At 48.2% G+C, this 6000-nt stretch overlaps 1 pseudogene; it reads left to right on the top strand.

The window, feature by feature from the left end:
* Positions 1 to 2324: 2324 nt before the first annotated feature.
* LOC125352424 lies at positions 2325 to 2829 on the top strand (annotated as a pseudogene).
* Positions 2830 to 6000: the final 3171 nt, after the last annotated feature.

Here is a 6000-nt window from a genome sequence, read left to right as displayed (position 1 = left end):
GGTAGTTAGTTGGAAATAAGAGTCTCACAGACTTTCCTACCCTGGCTGACTTTGAACCCAGATCCTCAGATCTCAGCCTCCTGATTACAGGTGTGAGCCACCAGTACCAGCAAGACAAAATATTTCAGCCCTCTTCCCTTTCTCCCTTTCCCCTTCCCTTCCCACTATTAACTTTCCCCTCCCCCCAACCCCCACCCCTGACCTGTTTTACATTCCTGTCTTTTTTTTTTTAGTGTATGTTAATTATTCAAAGGGATTTCACTTTGGCATTCCACACATGGGTATACAGTATTTTAATCGATTGATTTCCTCACTTATTCTCACTTTCCTCATCCCATACTGTTTTGGGCAATATTCTTGTTAAATATTAATTTGAGGTTGTATTCAGGATATTGTGATAGTTTGCAATGTCAGGATTTTTGTTATTTCTCTCTCTTTCCCACTCTTTTTTGGTGACAGGATTTACCTATACATCCCAGGTTCCTCAAGTTCGTCATTTTCCTGCCTTCACTTCTTGAGTGCTTAGATTACAGGTGTGTACTACTATGTCTAGCCTGGATTCCTTTATATGAAGATTGTTAGCTGGGTGCTGGTGGCTCATGACTGTAATCCTAGCTACTCAGGAAGCTGAGGTCTGAGAATTGCAGTTCAAAGCCAGCCTGGGCAGAAACGTCTCTGAGACTCTTATCTCCATTTAACCGCTGGGAATATGGTTCAGTGGTAGAGTGCTTGCCTGGCATGCATGAAGACCTGGGTTCGATTCCTCAGTACCACACAAACAGAAAAAGCTGGAAGTGGCGCTGTGGCTCAAAGTGGTAGAGAGGTAGACTTAAACAGAAGAGCTCAAGGACAGTGCCCAAGCCCTGAGTTTAAGTCCTACCAATAACAAAAACAAAACCCTCCCCTTTTCTAGACCCCTCCTTCCTAGGGTGACCCTTGGCCTCTCTGAAGCCTCAGGCTTCTTCCTGGAGTTTCATCTCCTGCTGTGGCCCCGGCAGTGCTCTGACCTCTAGTGTTGGTTTCTCTGAGTTGGCCTGCTTGTGCTTGAGCTCTGGTCAGTTCATTGCTTTGCACAGGGCTTAAGGTGCTACCGGAGATGGTCAGTGCAGGAGGAATACCTCCAGCCATAATGGGAACAGAAGGCCAGGCCAGCCTTTGTGAGCAGCAACAAAACCACTGGCACTTAAAAATTCACATCTGCAAATCACGTTTGGGAGAAATGACACTTCTCAAGACTTCTCACTTCATCTTTACGTAACCTCTCGATGTATCTATTCTTGGCTAATTTTGCTCAATTAGGTTTTTCTCTGACTATAGGACTAACATTTATTAGTTTGGGGGGGAGGCAGAAAGATTTAACAGGTTTATTTATTGTTGTTGTAAGATTGAACTGCTGGAACTTGTCCACTCAAACTCATAGACTTGCATTAATGCTTTAAGTCCCCTGCATTTGTACTAAAAACTCACCCACAGATGAACATGGAAAAATTTGATTTCTGTCCTGTTTTGCCACTTGCAATCCTATATTTGGGTACCATCTCATCTCAGGGGAAAAAAATATCGTGTGTGTGTGTGTGTGTGTGTGTGTGTGTGTGTGTGTGTGTGATGGTCCTGGGGATTGGACTCAGATCTGGAGTGCTGTCCCTGAACTTTTGTGCTCAGGGTTACTTGGGCCACAGCTTTACTTCCAGCTTTTTGGTGGGAAAAAAATATTTTCGGTTGGGCACAGGTGGCTCACACCTGTAATCTTAGCTACTCAGGAGGCTGAGATCTGAGGATCACGATGCAGAGCCAGCCTGGGCAGGAAAATCTGTGAGACTCTTATCTCCAGTTAACCACCAGGTAGGAAGTGGTGTTGTGGCTCAAGTGTAGAACTGTAGAGCGTTAGCCTTGAGCTGAAGAGCTCCAATATAGCACCCAGGCCCTGAGTTCAAGCCCCAGGACCACCACCAACAATATATCTTTCAACCTTCAGAGCTATAGATAACAGGAAATTTGTTTTAGAATGAAATGTTTCCCATTACAGTGACGTCATAAGTGTCGTCTCCACATTAGTGAGTGGCACCCTAGCTTGGAGATCTTCTGGCATAATCTAGTACAGTTTTATTTTTTTTTGTGTGTGTGTGTGAACTTTTTATTTTCAGTACATTAAATTTACTCATAAAAACATACTTAAAATGTACAATTTTTCCTTTTTTTAACAATATAATAAAACATAATCCCCCCAAAAGAGAATGCTTGACGTTACAATTCAAAATCAAATTACAATATTAAATATTTACAAAACTCTACCTTTTAAGAATATTTATAGGGCAACCGGCAGGATGTCGGAGGTACGGCTGCCACCGCTGCGAGCCTTCGACGACTTTGTTCTGGGGTCAGCGCGTCTGGCGGCTCCGGATCCACACGACCCTCAGCGATGGTGCCACCGTGTCATCAACAATCTCCTCTACTACCAAACCAACTACCTTCTCTGCTTCGGCATCGGCCTCGCTCTGGCGGGTACTTGCGTCCTCTGTACACACTCCTGAGTGTGTCGACAGTCCTTGTGTCTCTGGGCGTGCTGGTGTGGGCTGCGGAGCCCCGCGTGCTGGCTGCCTGGCTGCTGCACTTGCCGTCGGCCTCCTGGTTCTGTGCGCTGTGGGAGGCGCTTGCACCTTCCTGCTCAGCATGGCCGGGCCAGTGCTTCTGATCCTGGTGCATGCCTCCCTGCGCCTGCGCAACCTTAAAAACAAGATTGAGAACAAGATGGAAAGCACTGGTCTCAAGCGGACACCAATGGGACTGCTACTTGAGGCACTGGGACAGGAACAGGAAGCTGGATCCTAGGTGCGCGGCAAATGGATTCGGAAGCTGAGCATCTCACACCCCTAAACCCATACCCAAGACCCCAGGGCCCTTTCCCATTCTTTAAAATAGGAGCCTAGAGCCCCTTGTTAGTTGGAAAATAGGACATCCCAGTCCAAAACGAGGATGTCCCTCATACCCAAACCCCTATTACCTAGGGACCAAAGTCTTCCCCAGCCCCGAATTTCCAACCCAGAGCCACCTATATCCAACTCTCAAATGAGTTTGAGTTCAGAGTATCCACGGCAAATCACCAATGGTGGAAACAGCGATACTCTCTTAACCAAATCCGGGGCTCAGTCGTCCTCCATGCTCAACCGCAAAGCTGAGGCCCAGGAAGGGCCTTCTCAAATCTTAAACCTGGACTAAGGCTTCTCTGGACCCCACCCCAGTTTAGAACCCAGTAGACATAACATAACCTTAAACCCAAGTCCTAAGTGTCCTCAGCTGGGTGGACTGAGGTGTCCTGACCTTGCTGAACCCTTGGTCCCAGGTGACCCCTAAACCTCATCAGTCCCAGAAGCCTTTTTCTAGCTCTGCTTAGAGATTTTGCTTTTTCTTCCTGTGTTCCACAAGGTCCAGGACCAAGGGCCAGGGATCGCCCCAGCTGGGAATGGGGCACATTTATCAGTGTTGCTGCAACAATAAAGCGTTGCATTTCTTTTTTTTTTTTTTTTTTTTGGCCAGTCCTGGGGCTTGGACTCAGGGCCTGAGCACTGTCCCTGGCTTCTTCCCGCTCAAGGCTAGCACCCTGCCACTTGAGCCACAGCGCCACTTCTGGCCGTTTTCTGTATATGTGGTGCTCGGGAATCGAACCTAGGGCCTCATGTATCCGAGGCAGGCGCTCTTGCCACTAGGCTATATCCCCAGCCCGCGTTGCATTTCTTAAAAAAAAAAAGAATATTTATAAAGTTACACGCAATTCTGTAGAATTGACAAAATCATGGCTCAAAAGTGGGAGGATTTCCCTTCGTTCCTAAAAAGCGCCCGTGTCCAGCAGGGCCGGGGAGGTTTCCGTCTCGGTGGGGAAGCCTTGCTCGGTGTGCTCGTGTGCACGTGAGGACCGACCCGCCTCCCAGGGGCTCCCCTGCGCCCGTTCGAGGCTGGGCGGGACTGGGGGGCACTGCCCCCTGGGGAGCACAGCGGGACCCGGACCTTTGGCCTCCACCAGCACAGTATATGGTGTTCTAGAATATTGCAAGTGTTGACCAAAGACGCCCACTTCCACTGGGACCGGACCCTGGGCCTTCCCAGCCCCGTGGCTCGTCCTTGGGGAACCTGGAGAGGACAGCCCGGGGGGCCCCGCTCGGCCTCCACAGGGCATGTGGGGAGGCTCAGGAGGCTGGTCCCCACAGCCTTTACCCCTCAGAGGCACGCGCGCGCGTGTGTGTGTGTGTGTGTGTGTGAAGCCAGCATGGCAGAAGACCAGACACAGAAAGCAGGGAGAGTGGCCGGAAGGCTGGAGCCGCAGGTGACACCCGGCCAAGGTCCTGCCCCTGGGTGCCCCTGGTGCACCGGGGCCAGACACGGGGCCTTCTCACCGCTCCAGGCCCTCCAGTCCCCTCCAGGTGGCTGACACCCGGCTTTCTCATACCCGGTTACAGGTACGTGCTTCAGAAGTACTCTGTTTAGGTGCTAGCGCCATTTCCCCTTGCTCTTCAGCAAGGTGGAGTTCTAGCATGAAATGCTTCCTGATCTTCAGTGGTACCATGGAGGAAAAATGAGAAAATATGGTAAACTGGCTATTTTGATTCAAGAGAAGGAAGTTAAATAGCTGGTGTTCTGCCTGCCCCACGCCCTCCTGCGGACGGCCAGGCCGGCAGCGTGCCCACGTGCGGTGAGCCAGGAGCAGTCTCAGGAAGACACGTTGTTGTCATGGGTGGCTGTTATTTTTTGGTGTCTGGGGACCAACCCCAGGGCTGTGTGCCCAGGAGCTGCAGGCTCTGTCATTTGATCTAGGGTCTTTCCAGCCCCTTTATGATGCTTGCTTTTTTGAGTCCCTATCTCTGCCCATGCTGGAGTCTCACTCGTGATCCTCCTGACTCTGCCTCTCCAGTCGCTGGGATTACAGGTGTAAGCTAGCATGCACAGGATACAAACTGGTTTGTTTCCTCTTTTATATTTGTGTATAATAATTGTACAAAGAGGTTTCATTGTGTTATATGTGAATAGAATATACTTTGTCAAATTTACCCTATAACTTTTTAATCTCCCACTCCCTTATTAAAGCAAACTTTTTCTTTCTTGTGTGTGTGTGTGTGTGTGTGTGTGTGTCTTGGGGCATGAATTCAGGGCCTAGGTTCTGTCCCTGAGCTTTTTTGCTCAAGGCCATTGCTCAAGGCTACATACAGCTCTACTTCTGGCTTTTTTGGTAGTTTATTGGAAGTAAGAGTCTCACAGACTTTCTTGCTTGAGCTGACCTCAAACTGGGATCCTCTGATCTTGGCCTCCTGAATAATGACAATCACAGCTGTGAGCTAACAGCATTGAAGCAAACTTTAAAAAATTTTTTTTATTTTATTGTCAAACTGATGTACAGAGAGGTTACAGTTTCATACTTAGGCCTTGGGTACATTTCCTGTACTGTTTGTTACCTCCTCCCTCATTCCCATGAATCAAACTTTTTAAACATGCATATAGAACACTTTGTTTTTGGTGTTTGTCCCCTTACCATCTATTTTCATCCTCTGCCCTCCTGTTTTGGTAATGCATTTATTTGTTTTTACTTGGTCTAGATTCTGTTTGTGTGAGAGAGAATATACAGCATTTCTTTTTCAGCCTGGCTTATTTCACTTGACGTGATTTCCAGGCCCACTTGTTTTCCTGTGAACAACGTAATTCCATTCTTCTAGTATGGCAGAACCATACTACATTGTGTATATGTGCTGCATTTTCCTTACCCACTCATCAGTGGTCAGACCCCAAGGTAGGCTGTGCCCATAGTTGGGCCGTTGTCATTAGTGCTGCTGTAATGGTGGTGTGCAGGTGTCTCTCGTATGCCAACTTACATTCCCTCAGTTAGTGCCACAATGTGTGATAGAAGGAGCACACGGCAGTTCTGAGGGGCATTCATCACCTCTGTTTTCAGTTAATTGTCTTGATAATGACCACTCTGACTAGGCTGAGATGGAATCTAAGTGTCGTTTTGATTTG

This window comes from Perognathus longimembris, chromosome 6 (genome assembly GCF_023159225.1).
Source record: "Perognathus longimembris pacificus isolate PPM17 chromosome 6, ASM2315922v1, whole genome shotgun sequence".
Classification (NCBI taxonomy): domain Eukaryota; kingdom Metazoa; phylum Chordata; class Mammalia; order Rodentia; family Heteromyidae; genus Perognathus; species Perognathus longimembris.
The sequence above is the reverse complement of the archived record's forward strand: the minus strand, read 5'-3'. Positions and strand labels throughout refer to the sequence as shown.